At 38.8% G+C, this 24,636-nt stretch overlaps 1 protein-coding gene across 9 annotated transcripts in view; it reads left to right on the forward strand.

Annotated features, from left to right (window-relative positions):
* Positions 1-1,423: 1,423 nt before the first annotated feature.
* The window catches only part of GULP1 (GULP PTB domain containing engulfment adaptor 1), a 271,062-nt gene continuing 247,849 nt past the window's right edge, over positions 1,424-24,636 (forward strand). For 5 of the 9 annotated variants that reach the window (XM_070508229.1, XM_070508227.1, XM_070508230.1 and 2 more), the window contains exon 1: positions 1,424-2,052. The gene's annotated coding sequence lies outside the window, so the exon portion shown is untranslated. Of the gene's footprint in view, positions 2,053-3,485; positions 3,524-24,636 lie in introns of those variants that run through there. The other 4 variants (XM_044768588.2, XM_044768586.2, XM_070508232.1 and 1 more) reach the window with 3 other exon arrangements.

The raw sequence follows: 24,636 nt of genomic DNA on the forward strand, positions 1-24,636 counted from the left end.
GGTGGTTTGTTGATGTATTCTCGGGAGTCCAGAGTTCTCTATCAGAATTTTTAAAATTTGTGTTAGAAAAAGCCCACCCCATATATTTATAGTTATATCATGCAAACATGGATTTGGTCATCTGGTCAACCTCCTTATTCCTAAGTACTGGGCTACCATTTGATTTATTTTTATAATCATATTGATACCAAGTGATCACCTAAATGGCATCATTTATTTCTTAGAGGCTGTTTGCAAATTAGTTATTTAAAGGTTATTTATAGAAAAAGCAATTAGCATTGTCCTTTGATTAATGTTTTCAACGTAATTGTTTTACCGTGTGCTTGACTACTGTGATAAAGGGAAAAACGTAGTTAAAAGAGGACTCTACCCTAGTATGAAAAGGCCTGATCTCTGGTTAGCAGCTCCTAACTATGAGATTTGGGGAATGTCAATTAATATTCTTGGATTTCAGTTGCCTTGTATTTAAAATAAGGGAGTTTGGCTAGAGCTAGGTGATCCCTAAACTTACTTTCCACATCAAAAAAGGTGATGCTGTCTCTTTTTTAATGGGAAAAGCATCAGTGAGAAGGAAATTGATTCAGTTAACAAGGTCTTTGGGGGAAATTCCCACTACCACCTTCTCCTAATTACAGCCAAATTTAGTGGGATCTAAGAACCAAATATTTATTGAGTACCTTCTCTGTGCCTGACACTACTCCGTTTCAACTCCTGTAAATGTGACCGTGAATCTGTGAGTTCGATTATATAATTCCTTTTGGCACTTGTAATTGCGACTAGTGTCCTAGGGCACAGAATAATTAAGTATGGAGTCTGGAAATAATCTGGTTTGTCTGATTTTAAGCCCTGGCTTCCATTGTAACACATTGTATTTACTAGACTTGCAAAATGCTTGTTTTCCTTTATCCATCTATTTTCACATTCAAATTAAAATTTAGTAAATTAAATTCTGAGCAGCGTCCCAAAAAACTTTAGTAAAGGTCCTCTCCTCCTCTAAGAGTCGCCTATATGAGGATTCTCCTCCTTGCCTCTCAGAGGTAAACAGAGAGGTTTACCGGGTGAGTAAGAATGTTCCGAGGTAAACACCGAATGGATCAAATGAGCACGACCTGGTGGGTGAGGCAGTTTTCAATTTTTTCAGGCATAACAGTGCGGAGATTCAGGCTGAGTTAAAAAAATGAGTTAAAGTAAAGAAAAAAGTCTGTAGAGGTGCAATCAGAGCAGCAGCAACTGTGTCAACGCTTTCTTGATAAAGGCTGTAAAGAAGGTGCGTTCTACTGGTATTCGTGTGTGCTTTTGACACTTTTCTCTTTCTTATTAAGCCGCGGAAGTGTTTTAAAATTGTGTTAGGAAACACATAGAGATAAGAGAAGGCGATCTGGTGCTTCAGGGGGGAGGTTCTCAAGGAAGCGCGGCGGGGGACGAGGGCTGGGGGAGGAACAAGGGTTTGCTTCTGTCCCAGTTCACAGGGAAGGTGAGGCCTCTCCTTCTGCAGCCAGTTGCGCTCACGTTCCACTCTCCTCCTTCGGTCCTGCGTGCAATCGCCAGGCAGCCCAGTGGGCCACAGGAAACGACCATCAGAGATTCCAGAAAGTCAGCGAGCTGGAAGCCAGGCGGCCCGTTTGCAAGTGTCCAAGGAGACCGCCAGAAGCGCGCCGGCCCGAGTCCGGGAGCGTTTCCTTCTGGCCGAGAGGGGGAGCCCCGCGTCCCAGCCCGGAGCGAGCGGAGTCCCGAGCCTCGAGCCCCAGCCGCCGCCTGCGCCAGCTCTGGCTTCAGCCGATTAGGAAGAGGAGGGAGGGGGCAGAGAGCGCGCGGAGGGAGGGGACCGGAGTCGAAGGGTCCCCAGTCCAGTACCGTGTTGACGCAGAGAAACTTTCCCTCTCGGCCGCGGAAACGGCGCCCGGGCGGTGCTGGAGCGGCGATCGCTGGGCTCCGGGGACGCGGCAGCTCTCCACGCCCCTGCCCGAAGCCTGCCCGACTGCATCCGTCAGTAGGGCACCGAGAGACGGCGATTGATCGGGGTCTTCCCTGGCTGCAGCCCAGCCCCGCCAGGTAGCGTGCCCTGTGTTCCAGCGGCATCCTGAAGGCGCGGGGAGGGAGGGCGCGGGGCTGCGCGCCGCCGGGCAGGTTGCAAAAATTAGGACAGTGAAAGGCTCAGGGTGTCGTCCAGCACTGAAGGAGGCTAAGACCTGTTGACGACTGCTATGTTTCAGGGATGACGGGGGAGCCTCACGAGGTCGGGGACGCAGCCGTCTTCCGACTCTGAGAGCCTCCTCTAGCCCTTTGTGGTAACTTTGGTCCGGGTGTCCGGGGCCGGTAGGCAGGAGCTGGAGCGGGGCGGGGGCGGGGGGCGCCCGTGGATCGGTACGGCTGAGGGTGCGTGGACCAGACCCAGCTGAGCAAGCGAGTCATCGCCGGGTCACGGCGAGGCGACCCAGCAGTGAAACTTCTCCCAGCGTAACCTCCCTTTTGTTGGCCCGGGAGCGAGTGTGGCCATGGGGGCGGGGAGGCGCGAAGCTCCGAGGCCGGGCCGAGGATTCTTTAAAGCCCGGGGCTGGACGGGCCCAAACTCAGGGGCGGCGCCCATAGGGTTACCCATAGGCTGGTGGGTCAAGTAGCTCCTTCTGGCGGGCGCTCCGTTAGAGGGGCGCACGGCGCGGCGGGGTGGTGAGACCCTGGGCTCCGGGTCCCGCTGCCACGCTCGCTCGGCCGGGTCCACCTCCCGCTGGGCTGACTCGCTAAACCCATCAGAACCCGGCGCGATCGCTTCTTTCCTGCGGCTCGTGGGGCCGCCGCTTTGACTTCCCTGTGTGCGGGAGGGAATTCTGGGCAGGCTGGTTTTCTTGGAATGTGTTTACGATGTTGAATGGGACTTGAACAGGAAGCTGGACGCTGCAGCTGGAACTAGCGTGCCGGGGTAGAGTAAGGAAGGCTTAGCTGGTGTTGGGCTTGGCAAGTCCACTTAGTACGTTGGGCAAACCTGGAGTAAGTGCAGGCTGGCGGTCAAGGTACACCCTCGTAGGTCCTAGAGTTTTTTCCCAACGGAGCTCGCCTTTCTTTCACTTGGAATCAGACATTTTCGTGCACTGTTTCAGTCTACGAGTTTCGCAATGTATAATGGCAATCAATTAGAAAGGATTTAATAAATTTAGTTTGGGACGTGCTTTTTAAAAAATGTTGCACCAAGTCTTGAGAATAAAAGTTTTTGGAGAGTGTTTTAGTTATGGCTCTGCTTGTTAATTTCTAGGACTAGTAGGAAACCACGATATTGATGATTTTGTGTCTGTGATACCAAATGGGTGATTAGGTGCTAAAGGAGGGTAATGAGACAGAGCGAATGTTAGGAGGTCGGAAACTCTGAGAGGAGTTGGAAATTTTTCAGATTTGCAAATCGCCCCCTTTCTCTGCCAGTCTTCCCCTCCTTCCCCCACATAAACAAGTAGCCTTGCTAGAAAACCCACCAATCGGGAGAGTGCAGTTGCTGGTGACTACGAGCCTTGCTGGAAACAGCAGACAGACTAAGGTACTGCCCCACTGCATAATTAAAAGGTCCCCTTGAACTGTCCAGGAGTGTTTTCCAAGTTTTTACGACTGACAAGGAAAGAAGAGAGGAACCTGGCCGACAGCCAAACTAGACTGAGCTCAGTAGCCAAGCATGAAAGAGACGAGGAAGTTGCAGGGGATAATTGGAAAGGAGCTGTTGGTTGTACTTGGGTTGAAACAAGGGGTTTCTTTTGCAGTGGGGATTTTTAGGTGGCTAAGATCAATCCTCTTAGCAAAAAATAAACTCAGCATGGAGTGCAGCCGGCTATGACAGAGGAGGGTGAAAGAAGTGCTTCAGGAGGGAGGGCTGACCCTACCTTCTCAGGGTTGCAGTGCTTATCAGTGGTGCAGTGGGACGTGGGGGGGGGGGGGGGGCCTGGTGCTGCTTGTGCTCATCATACTGTGGAGATGCTTAAACTTTGTTGCTATTTGTCTCCTCAACTTGGACTAGACTTGCTGTAACTTCGGTCCGTTGATCTTGACCTTCTTTGTTTTGATAGCCAGTAAGAACTGAAGACCTGGGCTTTGAGCAGGTGGTTTTCCACCTAAATTGAATAATTCACTTAGGTATTCTCAAATGGCACAGATTTGGGTCATGGAATTAAAGTGGAAAACATGTCTTCCTTGTGTCTGTCAAAAATGATCCCGATCAATAGATCTTGCTCTTTCACCTGCAGGAGTAGAAGTTGAGTGATCTCAGTATTTCACACATTTGCCCAGTACTTCAGGTTCCTGCTTCCAGCAACTCAGAGCCATATATGCAATTCAGACCCTTCTTTTATATGTTAAGATTGTTTATGTGTCATCTGGCTACTTTTTTTTCAAGGCACGTAGGTCTATTGTGGGTTTGGAGGTTGAATGGTAAAAAATACTAGTATGGTTTGTATTTCCTCTGGATTGATGAGTTTGAGGTTGTGAATATCAGCTGCTCTTTGAGACTGACTTTCTGAATCACCCTTGGCAGTGTTTTTCCTGACTATGGTATCAGTTTTTCCACTTGCAAAGTAAAGAAACTTTCCTTTACATAATTACAAGCTTACTGTGGGCATTAAAGAGATGAAATTATGTTAATAGGTTTTTAAGACATAAAGGACATAGAGTTTCTGACTGAGCTGATTCTATTGGGGGTAAAATAGAAATATTTATATCTCGAATACACATATAATAGTGACATCTATTTAGTTTATAAAAATTACTGCTTTTGCGTTGTAATCTTAGCTTTAGTTTAGTCATAAATTTTAATTTTTGAGAATATTGAGTGAGATTTTGTTCTGGTTAACACTGAGTCATTCAAACAGAAAAGAACAATCGGCAGCTTCATTTATTTTTATTTCAGTTTATATTTATACCCAGGACCAGTTGTTTGTTGAGTCCAGCTCAATTTTGCCCTTCTGAGAAGTTACCAAATATATTTGTAGAATTTGGCTCCCTCCTCGGAAATGACACTTGAGAGACTAAAATACATTTATGATGTCCAAACAAACTTTCTTTTCCCAGTGGCCACAACAGTTTCCTTAAGAGTTTAGAGGATAGATTTAAGAGCCATTCATTAGTTGGTTCAACCAATATTAGTGGCATACTTTTTATGTCCTAGGAACCAGCAGCCTTGGAATCAAATCCCAGATCTGAACTTCTTAGCACTGTGGTTTCGTGCATGTTATTTTACTTAAACATTTTACCGACATATAATTTATTGTCTATGTTGCTGTCTATAATATAAGAACTTGTTAATTGTTGATCCATGCATGATAATTGTGAAATATTTAATTTTTAGTTTGACATGTCCATTAGTCAAATAAACTACCTGTTTTTGTAGCTCAGTGTGCTATGCTGGACTCGTATGTTTAACTTAACTCTTTCTCAGGTGAATAAGTCAATGTATTAGAGAAAGAAAAACCGAGTAAGGACAGGTAAATTGGATAAAGGATAAAATCTTTTGGTAGAATACTTAAGCATAACTTTTATTTTTGATTTTATTTTATCATTGATGATGAATCTATAAAAAGTAGGAATACATGACAAACAGTAGTTTAATTTATGGGCATATTAACCCAATTAGGACTTTTTTTGAATAATCAAAGAACAAGTGAATGTTTAAGGATGTATTAGGGTGATCTTAATGTAAAATATCCACTTTTTCTTTTGATTTTAAATTAAAAATCTTTACAATCTTACTCTCCATTGCTGAATAATAGATAATTTTTATTTACGTTTCACTTAGCAGAGTGCTTTGTTTCTGATTCATTCTGCAAAATTGCATTTGTTTTTTAAAACCCTTAAAGGATTAAAAAAAGTTATTTTATTTGACTATAATGATGAATTGGAAAGTAGTTCCAGGAGCCAAGTGCATGGCTGCCATGAGCCCTGGTCCCTAAACGCATTAGAGGCTGGTGCATCTAATAGTGTTTGCCTTCACACATTTAGAGATCAGGAAACTTAAACTCGATCCTATGGGAGATTAAATGTGTTTAAATTGGATGAGGAAAAACGCTGTAAAATTTGAAAACAGACGTCACTTTAGTTCCAAACAGTGGCGATACAAAATTGAAATCAGGCCTTTATATTTAAAGATAATGGCTAAAAGTCATTGTTCCAGAGTTAGGCTTAGAAAACAGTGCTTGTACTATTTTTAGGCTCCTTTATTTGCTAGTTTTGTGTTTGTTTTATGCTAAGAAAATGTTGTCAGTCACTCTAATGATGCCTCTAATGCATGATTATTTTTCATCAGAGGATAGTTAATTGACTCTAATATTGTGCAGGAGAAAAAGGGCTAATTTTCTGTTTTCATTAAAATAGTGTAGTTATGGTAAACTTGGAATTAGTCTCATCTTTCAATATTGTGTACTTAAGGATGATTTTGGAAAGGCTGCTGCAATTTGCTCACATAATGTGAATAAGTGAGTTAACTTATGTAACAGTTGTGATTGCTGCTATATTTTGTGCTATATTGCAAAGATTGATATGAATTTTTAAAAGAGTTTTGAATAACAGTGCGTATATTTTCCACGGTGCACCTAAGAGAGCATATCTAGATAGCAGTAACTGCATGTAGTTCATATTTGTTTTATGCTATTAACGTTATATAGATGCACATACCTACGTATTTTCTTCATCATATGTCTTCTGCAGAGGGGATTCAGAACATACCTTCCATGCCTTAGGTGACTCTCCCCTTCTCCCTTTCTCTCTCTCTCTGTATCTACATATGTATATATATATGTATAGTTATGGCATATTATTCTTTGATGTTTCTTTATTTGTGCTAGGTGTATTTTTCATGGGGAAAATACTTCAATTAAGTGATATTTCTGAGCCAGTTTTAACCATTAATTTAAAATCTTTTCCAGATTACTGTTACCAGAGATCTTTGGCATTTTTTTTTTTTCAAATTCTAAAAGGGGCCGGCGTGGTGGCACTTCGGCGGCCCAGAGTTCCAGGGTTCGGATCCTGGGTATGGACATGGCACCCCTTGGCAAGCCCTGCTGTGGTAGGCATCCCACATAGAAAGTAGAGGAAGATGGGCACTGATGTTAGCGCAGGGCCAGTCTTCCTCAGCAAAAAGAGGAGGATTGGCAGTAGATGTGAGCTCAGGGCTAATCTTCCTAAAAATAAATAAATAAATAAATAAATAAATAAATAAATAAATAAAATAAAAGTTTTTAGGCTTTTATTTATGCCTGTAAAGGTAGAAAAAAATAGCGGGAAGAGCTGTTTAATGGCTCTGAGGATGACATAATCATGGAGGCCTCTTCTCCTTCTCTTAAGTAGAACAAGGCAGAGGTGCAGTTAGCTACTGAAAGAAGGCAAATCACTGCTCGGAAGGTAGAACTAAGTTTATAAGGTACCGTGAAGTGAGAATTGGGTGTAAATGTGGGGTTTTCCTGGTATTGTATAGCTTTTTCTTATCATTATCAGGTGTTATAGTTGCCCTGTTTCTTGAAGTTTAACCATAAGTCTTCCAAGAATGCAGGGAACTTACACTTCACCAGACCTGCCTACAAAGAGCCGCCAGAATGATGTGGGGTCAGGGTTTCGTTCGCTTTCTCGTAGAAATGAGGGTAGTCATTTAGATGACCAAATACAGCTAGTTGAGAGATTTGGTAGAAGAAAACATGGAACAAATAAGCTAGTAAGTGAATCATTACAGATTTGGCTGTATAACATTTCAAACAGTTCTGTAATGTTTCATCAAATGATAACTACGGTCTCCTTCTCACTTAGTTTGCATTTGAATGAGGGAGTATCAATTTTAGACAGCATTTTAGCTAAAAAAGCGAACAGAACCAACTGTGCTATGGGAGCACATCTCCAAATTTGGGTAATTAAAAGTTGATATGAGAGGATGAACTTGATTTTAACCTCTCCGTTTCTCCCATAGCTGTTGACCTTCATCTAGAGAGTGCCATATTTTAAAGGAAAGTTTTAACAGCAAACAGGTTCATTTACCCAAATTTCCACTCGAGTGAGTTAAAACATAGGTTGCTAAGTACTGGTAAGAGTTGGATTTAAGAAGACAAGAGTATTTTGGTAAAGTGTTTTTAAAGGCCAATGTCCATGTTATTCTCTGTAATCTATTTAATTTTTGTCTGCCTTTGAGGAACTCCATAGTGAATACAGAATTTCCTCCTACCTCCTTGAGGGTGTCTACTCTTAGAATCATAGAAATGTCCTCCAACATAAATGCTGATCATTGCTGGTAGGACGCCTCACTACAGAGCAAGTTTGGCTTATTGTAAAGAACACTTACATAACTGAATTAATTTCAAGGTAGTTTACCTCTATGCCGCATGCAGTAATTGAGTATAATTAGTAAAAGGATGCTGCTTATGTCATGTAGTTTATCGAAATGTAGTTTGAGAGAATTGTTAAGGAGTCAAATTTGAGTAAATGAATTGTATTTGAAATTATCTAAATGCCATGTGAAATGGCAAAAGTCTGTTGACATTTCAGATCCGTAAAGTAACATTGCTTTATGATAGAGCAGGTATTGTTTTGAAATTTTGTGAATTAGTATTTCTATTTTAATGCAACATTTTGATTCTGGATGTATAGGAGAAAAGACTTTAAAATTCTTAACAGCAAACTAGTAACTATCATATTGCCAATATTGTTTTTAATCGTTTTTAAAGAAAGAACCGCTACTAAATTTACAACATCTGAACTATCATAGGCTTAATTGCTTAAATTAAGTAGACTAGGAAATTTATGATTAATTTAGAAAAATGCAATTTCCTAGAGTGAGGCAGATGAGGCTTTAAAGAACGTTTTGTGACTTGATATAACAAATCTTTCTTTGGAATTTCCTTATTCAATGAGATACTGACTTTCTTTTAACTTGTCATAAAAATTTGCAGTCTTTTCCCCCCCTCTTCTTGTTCTGGAAAATGTAACTAGATTTAAACTATGAATTGACAAATAAAGGGATTCTGATATGATCCAGTTGAATTTAATGAATACATATTGAATACCACTTATTTATTTATTTATTTTTGTAGTTGTGTCCTTTTTAGTAGTAAGTGACAGAGACCTATCTCAAATGAACTTAAATAGACTTAAATAGAACTTGTTATTTCCGTATAATTTTTTGCTACAGTGGAGAGGATGTTGAAGGAGTAGGGCTGGGGATTATTCATCTGCATGGGAGTAAACTGTGTCTGGAAAGGAAGTGTGGAGATGATTCCTGAGCAAAGGATGAAGATGAGTTAGCAGGCCATGAAGAGGGCCAGTTGAAGACAGAGCAAGTAGTAAAGGAAGGAAGCATGGAACCGTGTAAATGGTTTAACAGAGCAACTTGGGAATTTTGGAACTGTAGAGATGTTTCTCCTTTCTGTCTTCGTGTTGATGACCATAATCCTTAGTAATTGCATATAAGAGTTTAAGAACTTTAGCTGGATTAATTATCTTAAAAAATTGCTATCTTATTTTTATTTCTTTTTCTGTTTCTCCAGATCTGACTAATGTGTAATTGGAGCCACAAAGAGTTGAGTGTTCTCTCCATTTCACATTCTAGGGGGTCCATGAACTTGGAAGGAAACTAGCATCATTACTCTGATGAACATCCAACTTAAACTTATTATATCTTTCAGTTTTTTTTCCCTGAGGAAGATTGGCCCTGAGCTAACATCTGTTGCCAATCTTCCTCTTTTTGCTTGAGGAAGGTTGTTGCTGAGCTAATCTGTGCCAATCTTCCTCTATTTTATGTGGGATGCTGCCACAGTGTGGCTTGATGAGTGATGCTAGGTCTGTGCCCTGCAAACTCCGGGCCCCTGAAGCAGAGTGTGTGAACTCAACTCCTACACCAATGGGCAGGCCCCTATATCTTTCAATTTTGAATGCAGGGGCACACACACACACGCACACACACACACACTCGTCCTAACAGTACCTGTAACTTTCTAGATGTTACAGATATTTATGGTCGTGTCTGATTGCTCTGGCTGCACATATTTTGAAATATTTTTATGTTGATGACTAGTTTGAAATTACAATAATAATTATGCCTGCTTCTAGGAAGTATTTTTTTATATGTGGATATATCTATAGACATGTAGCTATATCTGAAATTGTTTTTAATATATTTTAACGCCTCTATGTTGTTTCTTGTACACAATTTATATATTTTTTCTTTAATAATATTTTGCATGGGAAGATTCACCCTAAGCTAACATCTGTTGCCAATCTTTCACCTCTTTTCTTCCCCCCCCAACAAAGCCCCAGCACCTAGTTGTGTGTAGTTGTAAGTTCTTCTGGTTCTTTTGTGTGAGCACTGCCACAGCATGGCTACTGACAGATGAGTGGTGTGGTTCCATGCTCGGGAACTGAACCAGGGCTGCCAAAGCAGAGCGTGTGGGGCTTTAACCTCTAGGCCATCAAGGCTGGCTCCACAATTTATATTTTATTTTATGCATTTAAAAACATTTTTGCGAAGGGGTCCATAGACTTCATTAGACTGCCAAATGGGTTCACAGCACAGAAAAGGTTAAGAACCCTTGGACATCTATACTAGTTTTTTCACAGGTACCAATGGGTTGTGCTATCATTTAATGAGGTTAAAAGAAATTCAAGTTATTTGACTCAGTTTTAACTGATAGCATTTAGTTATACAGAGATGTCCTAAATTTTTTGGAAAGTAATTCCAAGAAATAATGCTTATTTTCCAGATAATTGGCTTTATTCAAGAAGCATGTGTACAGTTCTTGGTTATCTTGCTTTGTGACACAGTTCAACAAAGATGCATTTATATTTCATTTCAGAACATGTTTACTTAAAAAACAGATTTATCTTTTTCACACTATAGCGTTAATTATATTTGGAAGGGTTGTTATTTGCCTTGGAATTTTGTCTTGTGCTGGTTTATTTTTCATATATAAATACTTTGTTGCCTCAACTACACTTTAAGTTGCAGGAATGAATAGATATGTTTTGCAAGAGAGAATAGATATATTAAACAGTTCTTTGTATCTCCTGCTTGGTAACAAGTAACCATGCCAGTATTAGCAATTTCCTCTGAATACTAAGGAAAAAAATAAATGTATGTATGTGTGGAAACTTGGTTTTTTTCTATGCATCACTGAGTAACTCACTTAAGGTTATATATTTGGTTATATGATGTGTATTATTCATGACCATTATTGATGAAAAATTGAAACGTGTGCCAAGAATTTTGGAAAATAAGAATACGGAATACATAAAAATATAGCAAATTACTATTATGAAGGAGACATAATTAAAGCATATCTGATGTAATTTATTGTCCGATATTTCCTCTCTTCTTTTTACTTAGCTTGATAATTCTGTGACACTTCCATTTAAAAATTAGTTTTCTTGTTTTATTGATATTTGATTTATTTGAAACTGATGATCAATTTTATTTTTGAAATATGTAACAAAAGCCATCTCTTTAACCTTATTAATTTGAAATAATTACTATGTGGAGCTTCACATTTACAAATCAGTCCAATTTTAATAGGTCTGGATCACTTTCAAATTCTAGTGAATGGATAGAAGGTAATAGTTTTGTCCTTGAATATTGACAGTAGCTTCAGGGTCACAGTGAGAGACAACTGTCATCTAGTCCGCTGCTTGTTTTTGGCTCCACTTTGTGTCTTCACATCAGCATCCAGCATCACTGGAAGTTCTTTGCCTCTCTTCCCTGTTGGATCTCCAGGTTCCCCCTGAGTGACACTGAATAGTGTAAGCCAGGTCTGCTTCTCTACCTGAAGTTAATTCTCCTGTCCATTTCTTGTGCATTGATTCATAAGAAGCCTATTTTTACTTCCAAGAGTCACCTCGCCTCCCTTTTTATTGTGGCGGACACTATTGGTTGTCCATTCAAATAATTTCCGTGTTCCTCTTTGCTCTGGTGTTATTCAGATGTCCACTCTTCCCCACTGATTCAGGGGAAGGCAGTTCATTCCTAGTAAAAGTGAAATTGGGATTAGGCTAAGTTAAGAATCATAGTCTTTCTGTTTCCATTGTTAGTGATCGGAGGTTGAGGGGCCACTCACTGTTCCTTGTCCCAGTCATAGTCAGTTATATGAAACGACAGGACTGGGGGCAGGTGGGTTCAGAAAAAGTTTCTTCACACTTAGCAAGGGGACGTTGGATGAGAAGGCATAAGTCAGCTCTTGATATTGATCCTGTCTGGAACAGACACTTGAAAGTGCAGCAGAAGGTCATCTTTTCTCCATGAGGAGATCCAACTTGAGGGCAAAACAGACACATTAATGACAGCAAAAAAAATTAAAGAATCTGCATGCTTGATGGCATTTTTGGGTCCCTGAATCAATCTACTATATTTCTGGATTTACTGTGGTGTGAGATAATGAATTTCTGTATTTTTCAAACCAATTTGAACTAGAATTGTCAGTTACTTAAAAGAAAAAGTATCTTAATTAGAACAGTTACTAAGTGGCATCTTAATTTGAAATAGACATTTTAGAAGTAGTAATTTATATTATTAAAGAAAATTTGTAGAATACTTGGGTTTTATAAACTTTGGATATGATTAGTGCTATTACTCTATAAAAATATTTTATTACTCAAATTACCAAATTTTCTTATGTTTTTAATACAACAAATAGATTAATCATCTTAACTAAATTTATTCTAAGATGAATAAAGTCTACATATATCTCAGAAATATGTTATTCAATAAAAATGAAATAATTTGAAATATAAATTTATAATCTTGTCAGTTCATAAAATTACACCACTTTATTTGATTATTTCGTGTCTTTAGTGTATTGGAAGCATTAAATGTACATTAAGAAACATTGAAGGAATCTCATTGCCTTATCTGAATAATTTAAATCTTGGAGTCATGATAAAACTAATAGAACTATTTAAATGTGAAAGATAAAACTGATAGGATTAAAATTAAAGAAAATTGTGAAGTGCAGATCCATTCACAGAAGCATAAAAATGCAGACATATAATAAACTTATAAGTAAGAACCAATTTTATAAAACTAGTTCAGTGGAGCTATTAGCAATTTAATTATTTTTTGCCACTGTGTTCTTGTGTTAGCTTTTCTGATGATTTAGCATTATGTATATTGGCTTTTGTAATGTGCTCTAATCAAAGTATGGAGATATATCTGAGTCTTTGTCCTCTTTCTCTAAAGGTGGTAGAAATTATCCAAAGCTGAGAATTGACAAAGCAGGAGTGAAATATATCTCAGAGTATTAATGCCATCCTTAGTGGAAATGGTTAACCAGTGGTTTAAGCAACAGATGGAGGCAAGCAAAACCAGGAATAATGTTACAGGCTCAGAGAATAGGCAAGTGTCACGATGGGCGGGTTAGTTGGGAATAAGGGGGTGTGAGAAACAGAAAGCTAGAGGCTGTGTAGGCAGCACAGATGAAGAAGAGCAGTTGGTGAGACTGGAGGTGGAAATGTTACAGATGTTGAAAGCCTGCAGTAAAGCAGGGTGGCAGCTGGGTCGTTGGTCAGGAAAGAGCAAGGCTCTGGTGGTAGAGCTGGTATCAGTGGGGATGTGGACAGCATGGAGATTGGGTTGGAGAGGGACAGAGACGGCCAGTAACTTGAACGCTAAAGGAAAGTGAAAGAGACATCAGAAGAATAGTTACTGATGGAGACATCCAAAGTGTGATGGAGACTTTCCATTACTTTCTACATTACTGTGATTGAGACGTGCTTATTAGTTTTTTGCATAAAAATGCAGTAAACATGCTTGGGATGCTTCCTGTATGAAATCATGATCTTCACTCAAAGCTAGGCAAGAGTGCAGAGAATACAAAGTGCCGCAATTCTCAGAGGATCATTGTTCTTTTAGAAGCTGTTGGTCAGGGCTTGTCCTGGGGCATTCCTGTGCCCTTATGGAATAGGAGTGCCCTCTGGTAACCTTTTCCTGGTCTAAAAGGGAGCCACATTCTAGTGGGGTTTTGAATGTGAATAAATGCCTCTTGGTATCGATATGATTTTAAAGGGACTCTGCTTACCCCCTTTGGAAATTTTAGTCGTGGGTATATCTGGCTCATAGCAGATATAAAATGAGGAAGAGGATAAGTATCCAGATAATTCAAATTTCAACTCCTATTTGTGCTAAAATAGTCGGATAAGGTGAAAATAGTTTTTCTGCCCTTAAATTGTCTGTCTCTATTAGGATCTTCATAGCATCTGCACTCTTTTCTTAACCTGTTTTCTTATCCCATGAGTCCACACTAAAAATGATTTTTTGAACAAGAGAGAAATGATAACAAGAATATGACAGAGTTCAGGACACACGACCCCAGGACACCTTGACGTATTGAATATTTCAACCTGAAGAAATTTGAGAAATGGCAGGTGAAGGAAGAACTCTCTGACCTTCCCTTGAAGCACGTCATAAAATCCTTCCGTGAGAGGTGCCCTCCCCATCCCAGGAGGAAACAGCATCCTTATCTCTGAAGACAAAGGGACACAGAGAGGAATAGGAATGATCTTGCTAAATTTCCCCCAGTTGCTATATTTGGCTCAGAATCTTTGTCCTAGCATATCTTTCCAATACTAATAACTCTTCTTCAAACCTAGCATAAAAACATTCAGGTTTAACTATTTCTTCATGTCGTTTCCTCATGAAGGTTCTCGTGTTGTCTGCAAAACCTGTATTAAATAAATTGATATGTTTCTCTCTTGTTAATCTGTCTTTTGTTACAAGGAATCCCAGTCAAGAGTTTAGAAAGGTAGAGGAGGAAGAGATTTTTCTCTTCTACAGACAGCATTTACAGAGTACTTACTATGTCCTCAGCATTGCGCTGAATGTTTTTATAATTTATAAATGATTGAGAAGCTTGTCTAAGGTTACACAGCTGGCACAGGGGATCAGGGCAGGGATTAGGCTGGAAGTAATGCATCTTCACCACCATACTAGCTGAGGAAGTGTGCAGTAGGGTGGCAGCAGTCCCCTGGAGGATGCGGCCAGCACCGGAGTTCTTACTAGTGAGAGTACTATGTCTTTGAATAGCCCCACGGCCTAGCCACCCGCCTGATTCTCCCTTTTTTGGAGCACACTGAGCTGCTCATCTCCCATTCTCAGACATGGCAACTTGGAACTTCTATGTGACAAGACATTTATTCATTTTACCCTATTTAATTAGATAAAGCATAACAATGAACCCATTAACTAAATTGTGTCTGCATATTGCTTTGGCTTTTGCTTGATTTGATTTGCCTGGAGGGTTAAAATGTTGAGTGAGAAAAATCTAACATTTTCTCAATCCCAATTTTTCCCTGGTTTCGTCAAAATCATAAGGTTTGAGTAAATAAAGCTTAAGATGTAAACTCACTAAGAGAATGGTTTCTAGTAGCATGACGTATTCTTTTCGCTTAAGTATTTGGTAACACTTTCCTTCACTGAGTCCTTAGGAGGGACTAGGTAGGTAACCTCAAAGAATGTTTCAGCCCTTAGGATGGTCTAAGTTTTAGTTTTAAATAGCTTTTTTAAAAACTAAGATAAGTTTCTTAATCAAAATATTATATTCAAAGTTGTCCTAATTTTATTATTTGATTTCATCATTTTTGTCTTTTTTTGGTAAATTAAACTGTTAGACATTTGATCTCTTGTGGTATTTATAGCTTGGGTAGTATAAGAAGGTTCTCTTGAACCCTTGGAGTCATAGACAGGGCCTTTGACGTAGTCTACTTGTTAGGGAAGACGTCTCTGTAGCAAGCAACGAGAGCGGAGAGTGTTTCAAGCATGTAGGGAGTCTTAGAGAAAGAACGAGTATGTGGTTCAGCTGCAGAATTAGAAAACTGAAAATAGAACCAGAGAATAGAGCGGAAGAAAAAGAAGGACCGAGATTGCTGGAGATGAAGCCAGTGGGGCAGAGATCAGAGCGTATGGGACTTTCTAATCCAAAGTTTGTGTTTCATTCTAAGAACAACTGGAAACTCGGAAAGATTATAACATGTTTGGTGACAAGATGTCATCTGCATTTTAGAAAGCTTTGAGTAGATCCTCTGCCAGCCAGTCTAGGCAAGAGAAGGTGGTAGCCTAGTTTAGAGTGATGGCAATGAGAAATGAGTTTATTCCAGAGATGTTTAGGAGAAAAAACGTCTGTACATGTTGATGATTTGTCAATGATTGTGGGAGGTGGGCAGGAGGATGGTGTAAATGTTGTCTGTAGGGAAGTAAAAATAATTTTCCCTTTATCCTTCTAGGATCTTGGCTGAGACCCCACTGTAATAAAAGGCAGATTAATAGGAGAAAGAAGTTTAATAACACGCATACGTCCTGTATACATGGGAGATACCCAGGAAAACTGAGTAACTCCAAGAAATGGCCTAAGCCATCACCTTAGATACCATATCCAGCTAAAGACAAAAGATGTTGGGGAGTGGGCACCCAGTTATGGAAGGTTTCCGGAAAAGCACAGTAAACAAGGGTAAGGTTGTTATGCAGATTTAAGTTGGTGCCTGCTCTATTGATAAATAGTTTATAGAGATTTATCATCCTCTTCCTGCTACAGAGAGGGACACACCCTTACAAATGGAGATTTTCCTTACAAATGTAAGTGTCCCTTACAAAAGGGTAACTTCTACTTTGTTTTCAGAGCTTCTCCCATGTCGCTGTTTCTTAAAAATAGCCAGTTCAAGATAATCCATATGCCAAACAGGCATATTTTGGGGTGGCAAATTCTGCTCCTCTTCAATCCTAAGATTTCTAATTTTGGTAACCTGGTGCTTGTATTCATCAACAGAATAAATACAGTAAGTAGAATTATTGAAGGAAAATAATAATTTCAATTTTGGACATGTCTCTGAATTATCCTGTTGTGGATGTCCAGTAGTCATTTGATTATCACTTGATTTTATATATATATATGGAGCTAAGCGGTTTGGTGTGGGTTGGTGATATATGTGTATATGTGGTATGCGTGTACATATGTATAAGTTTTCAGATTTCAGATTACAAGTATGAATTTTAGCTTAGAAAGGGTCATTGAAGCAAAGGTTTATATAGTGGGAAGAAAGCCTATGACATGGCTCAGAGGAACACCAATATTTTAACCAGGGTAGAGAAAAGCAAGAAAAAAGAATGATTTGGGAAGGAGAGGATTATCAATCAACAGTGTTAAATAGTATAGAGGTCAGAATAAAAAAGCAGATTAAAGTGTCTATTGTGTGTCTGTTGCACTTGACGTGAAGGTCATTGGTGACTGTGGTGAGAAGGATTTTGGTGGAATTATGTGTGTGGTGAGTTAGTTGTGGAGTAGAGTAGTATTTGAAACAGCACCTCAAGACGATTCTTTAATGATAGAAATCTGTGTATGGAAAAGGAGGGGGAGTAAGGAAACTGAAAAGGGACTTGGGTTCCACTGCAAGGAAGATTTCTTTAAGATGAGAGAGACTTCATTAGACTTTTTAAAAAAAATTCAATTTATTTAAACTAAAAAAAAACAAAAAAGTTTTCCCATTTCTCCCAGTCCCTGTCGTCTCCCTCTGGTAACCACCAGTCTGTTCTCTGTATCTATTTGGTTTTTATTAATTTATTTTTAGATTTCACATGTAAGTGAGACCATACAGTATTTATCCTTCTCTGTCTGACTTATGTCACTTAGCGTAATGCTCTCGAGGTCCATCTATGTTGTTGCAAATGGCAAGATTTTGTTCTTTTTTGTGGCCACAATAATATTCCATTGTATATGTATATATACACACACACACACCACAATTTCTTTTTCCATTTATCCACTGATGGACACTTAGGTTGTTTCCATATCTTGGCTGTTATAAATAATGCTGCAGTGACAGTGGGGTTGCATATATATTTCTGAGTTAGCATTTTGGTTTTGTTCAGATAAATACCCAGAAGTGGAATTGCTGGATCATATGGTAGTCCTATTTTTAATTTTTTGAGGACCCTCCATACTGTTTTCCATAGTGGCTGCACCAATTTACATTCCCACCAGCAATGCACAAGGATCCCCTTTTCTCCACAGCCTTGCCAACACTTGTTATTTCTTGTCTTTTTGATAGTAGCTGTTCTGACAGGTGTCAGGTGATATCTCATGGTTTTGATTTGCATTTGCCTGTTAATCAGAGATGTAGAGCATCTTTTTATGTGCCTGTTGACCATCTGTATGTCTTCTTTGGAAAAATGTCTTTTCATATATTCTGCCCATTTTTTAATCGGATGTTTTTTTGCTATTCAGTTGTGTGAGTTCTTTATATATTTTGCATGTTAGCCCCTTATCAGATATGTGATTTGTAAATACTTTCTCCCATTCAGTAGGTTGCCTTTTCGTTTCATTGATGGTTTCCTTTGCTGTGCAGAAGCTTCTTAGTTTGCTGTAGACCCACTTGTTTATTTTTGCTTTTGTTGCTTTTGCTTTTGGTGTCAGATTCAAAAGATCATTACCAAGACGTATGTCAGGGAGCTTGCTGTCTGTGTTTTCTTCTAGGAGTTTTATGTCTTCAGGTCTTATGTTCACGTCTTTAATCCATTTGGAGTTAATTTTTTGTGTGCAGTGTAAGATAGCTGTCCAGTTTCATTCTTTTGCATGTGGTTGTCCAATTTTCCCAACATCATTTATTGAAGAAATTGTCTTTTCCTCGTTGTATTTTCTTGGCTCCTTTGCTGTAAATTAATTGACCATATATATGTGGGTTTATTTCTGAGCTCTCTATTCTGTTCCATTGATCTATGTGTCTGTTTTTATGCCAATACCATACTATTTTAATTACTATAGCTTTGCACTATAATTTGAAGTCAGGAAGCATGATGCCTCCAGCTTTGTTCTTTTTCAAGATTTCTTTGGCTCTTCATAGAGGTCTTTTATGATTCCATACAAATTTTAGGATTGTCTGTTCTATTTCTTGAAAAATGCCATTGGAATTTTTGTAGGGGTTGCATTGAATTTGAGTAATAGGGAAATTTTAACAATATTAATTCTTCCAAAGGAGACTTCTTTATACTTAAAACATGTTTGGCAAATACAGTGTCTGGTAGGGACCAGCAAGTATATGTGCAATTAAGTCATACTGGATGGCTGGTACTGTGGTGACGAAAGAGCTACTTCTGAAGTGAGTAGTCACTCTTCAGTTCTGTCCAACTGTAGATATGTGACAATGTGGACATATTTGTCCCATCTGTCATTGTGGAGAACAAGAACAAATGCAGACTAGGATAGCATATTAGAATTGCAAGCAATATTGAGAACCACTGGACATTTATTATAGTTCTGTGAGTTTTTTTTTCCTCCTATGTACTCTTCTTAGATAGAGGTAAGTATAAGGAAGGCAATTGATTTTTTTCCTAAGTGAATTCAGTGGTAGTAATATAGTAATGTAGTAAGGAAGTTTTAAGTTGTGTGTCAGAAGATGGTTAAAACAATGGACCAAGGACTGAACTCTCAGAAGGGACATGAAGGAGAGAGGGGACAGATTGATAGGGGAAGGAGAAGGGGCCAAGAAATGGAGAGAGGTCTATGCATTATAGGAGGCTGTGGTCAGAGTATTCAGTGTCAGAGGTGTAATAGTTCTAGGTGATAAGACTGGTAGAATGCTTGCCTGAGGACGAGAGGAAGGAAGATCATTGGATATGAAGAGTTACGAAACCGAGAGATCAGTGTGTCGCATGTCGGAGAGATGGAGGGAGAGGAGGAGGGAGGAGAGAGCGAGAGCACATGAAGCTAGAGGTCTGGTGTCTTTTCTTATAAGGACACTAATCCCGTCATGGGGAACCGACCCTCATGACGTCATCTAAACCTAATTATGTCCCAAAGGCCGCATCTCCAAATAATATCACCTTGGCGGTTAGTCTTCAACGTATGAATCTTGAGGAGATACAAGTCAGTTCCTAGCACCCAGAAATACTCTGAGAGGGAGATGAGACTTCATTGCACAGGTGGGTTTATTGATAGCAGATATTTTTGTTCCAATTATGTGCTATAGCCTACGTTATATGTTAGGTACGACTAAATTAGCACTTTGCATTTTAGAGTATTTGATACTTTAAACACATATTCACCAATACTCATTATAGTTCTGCACCATCAGTATAAGGCATCAGATTTTACTGGAAAAAACCTGAGCTTTGGCTCATTTGGAGACAGGATTTGCTATTTAAGAGCTGGGTGCTCTTCAGCAGGCAAATTGATTGCACACTGCTTCCCTTTCTTAACCTGTAAGACAGCATAGACAGTAACTTCATGCAGGGTTCTTGAAAGGATTAAAAACATAACTGTTGCATGTACACAGTGGCTGGCATTTTGTAGGTGGTCAATAAATGGCAGCTAGCATTATTATGTAAGTATATGATAATTTTAGTGCTGTTATATTTAACCTCACAGTAAAATTATACACTGTTTTCATTCTGATTAACAAATATGCTAGTTTATGTAAATTAATTTATCCCAAACTATAAATACAAATGGAACAACTTCAATGTAGTTTGTGACTTAGAATAGATAAAAAATTAGAAAAGTGCAGAACGAGTGTCTGTTTTTGACTGTATCTCCATCAAAAAGTTATGTATTTTCAGTAAAAAAAAAAACCAAACACACCAGTGTAAAACATTGTATAATTTAGACTGAGACAATCTCTTTTTGGAAGATTTGTTTTTATATATGCAAATGAAATATGGTGGAAGAAAAGTTGTAATATAAAATATTAATATGAAACAAAAGAAATCCATAATCCTAAAATTGCGTAAGAGGAAATTATTGCTTTTTAGTATATACGCATCAACAGTTTTTCCTTGCTTGTACAATTAATGCATGCTGTTGCAGCAAACATAAGAATACTGAAGAGTATAAAGTAAGAAAACGAGTCTCCCTGGGCATTTTAATATTTTCCTTAATTTTAAAAATATAATTGGGATCATGTGCTACACACTGGTTTGTCATTGGGCTTTTTTCCCAGGATATACTGTGATGTCCAGCAGCCGAGCTAGATGTATGTGTGGGTATGAGGGCAGGAAGAACTTGAGGAGGAAAATCCTGTAGACTTAATTTCACGATTTCAAATTCCTGTTACTATTAAAGATAACCGTAGAATGCTGTGAATTGATAACATATAAACAGAAAACAAGTAATCACAGATAAATCATTTGGCAGTGGTTTCTGTTGGAAACAAGATTTTTCTCCAGAGTGTGTGATGAACTGATTGGCACAGTGCCAGTCTGCGCCTCTCTGCTGTCTCTCACTCAGCAGTCTCAAGGCTCGGTGTGGGGTTTTTCAATCTAGTAGCTCTGTCGGTCACTACTAGAGGCCTACAGTTCGGATCATTTAGGTCATTATTATCTGGATGCACGCATTAGCTCCCACATGTGCCTGGACCCAACTTATTTTGGTTATGAGAAGAGGTTGTGTCTGCGAGTCTTTTCTTGACGACTACACAGGCAATAAAGTAACTTGGATTTTAAGGATGGAATCTATTTTTCAGGTCTGGTGTTTAAAATGCATCCTTTCCATCAAGGGCTAAGAGCAAGCTGTATTTTGTTTTGTAAATTTCCACGTGAGAACGATTATCACAGAAAAGTCTTTAGAAACTACTTCTCCTCAGTATTAAAATTAAAACCTCACAAAAATCAGCTTTTGACCATTTTTTCCCCTAATACTTTCTAAAGAAATCTCCCCTGGTTAAAATTTGGAAAATAAAGAAATATACAAAGAAGAAGAAAAATTAAAAAAAACAGAAAACAAACCCACAAAGCAGAAAGGCACTGGGGCGTTGTTTGACTTTTATTTATGTATACCCTGTACATCTTACAGACTGAACCTTTGCAAGAAAAGATGGAGTGAAGTATGTAGTCTGTGGGATGTTATGGGAGACCCCAGAAGGGTTGGTGAAGACTTGCTGAGATACGGATAAACCTGGCCGTTTACCAGATGTCCGCGTGGTGTGCAGTCTTGCTTCTGGCTCCATCATTTACTCTTTTAGGGATCTTGGGGAGATTATTTAGCTTCTCTGGAATTTTTTCTTGAATTTGAAATGAAGATAATGACGTGAAACTGCATGCATCACTGCGAAGTGTAAAAGCAAGAATCTTCAGTAGCTCCCGCAGATTTTCATGTAGCTTTTTCTTGTGCGCCTCCTCCCTTGGCCCCAAGATTTTTATAGTTCACACTGTCCCTGTTGGGCTGGGAGAGCAGGCAGCATCAGATTTCCTTGTTCTCCTTCTTATCAGATTACCAGGAGGCTTCTGAGTATTAATAAATAAAGTTCCTATTGTTACATTGTTATTTTTGAAATTGTTCCTTTTCACAGTTTGAATCCAATGGCTTTTTTTCTTTTTCAAACCTGTATTTTGGGAGATATAACATCGTGAATGGCCTCTATGTTAGGAAGAAATTAAGTTATGTTATCTTCAGATTCCAATCCAGTGTAAGAAAGGAGCTTCTGACAATGGATCAACCTTAATAGTGATGTTCTGTTACTGAAACTGTTTGGAGAAAGGCTGAAGAGCTATGGGATCAGCGCTACTATGGAAGAGTGTCCTGTATCTTGTCTGTAGCTTGAGACATTGGGTAAGATTTCTGAGGTCCAACTGTGATAATAATTGAAATTTAAATGGGGTGATCGGTCTCCTGAAATAACATTTGTAAAATAAGGAGAGCCAATAATTGTGTGCTAAGTGGATTAAAGCTACTGGGATTTCCACATTTAATCATGAAGACCTTCATTCATTCAAAACACTTTTTAAACTTTATTTTATGTGCCAGGTGCTATGCTCCATTCCTCCAAAGTATCCTAATGTCAGAGAAGCACCGACTCACGAGCTTAATCTGCTTGCTGCAAGTGCAATTTCTTTGAAGTCTTAAATTCATTTGAATCTGACCTTCTACTCCATAAACTTTATTTTAAAGTAAAATGAATGCATTTTTAATTTCAGTGAGGCAATACCCATCCTCCGGGATTATGGGGTGTTAATCCTGTGACTTCATTTACTCCTTGGCTCTATGTTGCATTTCCCCAGGTGTACATGTACCTCTGTTAGTGTACTCTGGCTGTGAGCTGTGGGGAGTGGGTTTCCAACAGTATAAGAGCAAGGGAAAAGGAGGGAAGGGACACGATACACTTTGTTCTTATGAAACCTCATGGCTTTGGGCAAGATGGGATGAAGAAGTATGAGTGTAACAGTATGGAACTAAGTTATGAAACGTTAAAACAGTCTAGATGAGAGATGATGAGGGCCTGAATGTAGGGGATATTAGTGAGGTTGGAGAAGAATGAATTGGAGTGATGTTTAATTTATAGAATTGTTGGCTGATTGGATGTGAGCATTTCAGGAGGAAGGAATAAAGATGATCATATGCAGACTTTGACTGATTAACTAGATTGTGGTACTATTCACCAAATCAAGGAAATAGAGAGCAAAGAATGATTGGAGGAAAAGACTAAGAATACCACTCTGGATTTTTGAGTTTGAGGTGTTTGGGGACCATTACGGGGGAGATGCACTGTAGTAAATTGAATATGCTATTTGAAAACAGGGAGGGGTTCTGAGATGGAGATGTGGATTTGAAAGTTATTAGCCTGGGTGATTGTTAGTTCCCTGAGGTCAGACCTTTGAGAGCATTGATAGTTAAGGGGAATCAGAAAATGAAAAGGCTGCAAAAGAGACTGAGAAGAACTGAAATAGGAACTCAGAGTCTCTATTCCAAACAAAAGTCTCACCTGCCTAACAGGTAGATAATAGAGATCTAAACTAGAATCATTTTATGGGGGATAGAAAGGGAAGGACTGACTTGCCAATGTTTTCAAAGAACTATTCTGTGTTGTTAAAGACCAAATTGCACCTAACATAGGGTAATTATTTCTAGAATTGGCAGTTTAGGTGGCCAGGGCTTTTGTGTTCATCTTGGGATTACGGCTTCCATGCCCACACTGCTGCACCCCAGAAACTGAATAAGGATTCCACGCTTTGGCAAAATGAACCTTAATCCTTGGTCAAAAAATGAGGTATTACAGGCCTCCCTAGGTTATCTTTAATTCCCCGAAGAATATCTCTGCAATTTGTTTCCACAAATCCATTCTTAAAGGTAACCAAAATTGTATTGTGGAGTTATCTGTTGCTGTGTGTGACTTCAAGTGAGGCTTTGCTGACTCCTATACCATTTTGACTTGGACAATCTTTGAAGTAGTGGTACCTAGAAGTAAATATGAGTGGATGTAACCAATTTTGACAAAATGGATTTTCCTAGATTATTGAAAACTCTTTGCTATAAGCTTATATTAATATTATTGGGAAAGCATTTCGTTATTTTAAACCCATATCTTTATGTTAAATATAGTTATATCATTAGAAGTTTTCTTAAATCAAGCTTGATTTTTATAAAATAATTCTGCTGAAAAAAATAAAGAATTGAGAGAAATAGAGCATTGAAGTAGACTGCAAACCCTATTTTTATTCAAGTCTTTTTAAACAGCTCCTTCAATATAATTCAAAAACAGCATACCTAGATTTGTTATTCTCTTCATGTCGTGCGTTTTTCTTAAAAAACAAGACTGTAGAAGACACCAGATGCTTTTAATTTTTTTCTTATTTTTAAAAAATTTTCATAAAAAGGAAAATAAAAAAATGCACATAAAAGGATCTTTATAAATTAACTTGATAAGACATTGTTCTTGGATATAGTACTGAAA

Source organism: Equus asinus, chromosome 4 (assembly GCF_041296235.1).
Source record: "Equus asinus isolate D_3611 breed Donkey chromosome 4, EquAss-T2T_v2, whole genome shotgun sequence".
Classification (NCBI taxonomy): Eukaryota; Metazoa; Chordata; class Mammalia; order Perissodactyla; family Equidae; genus Equus; species Equus asinus.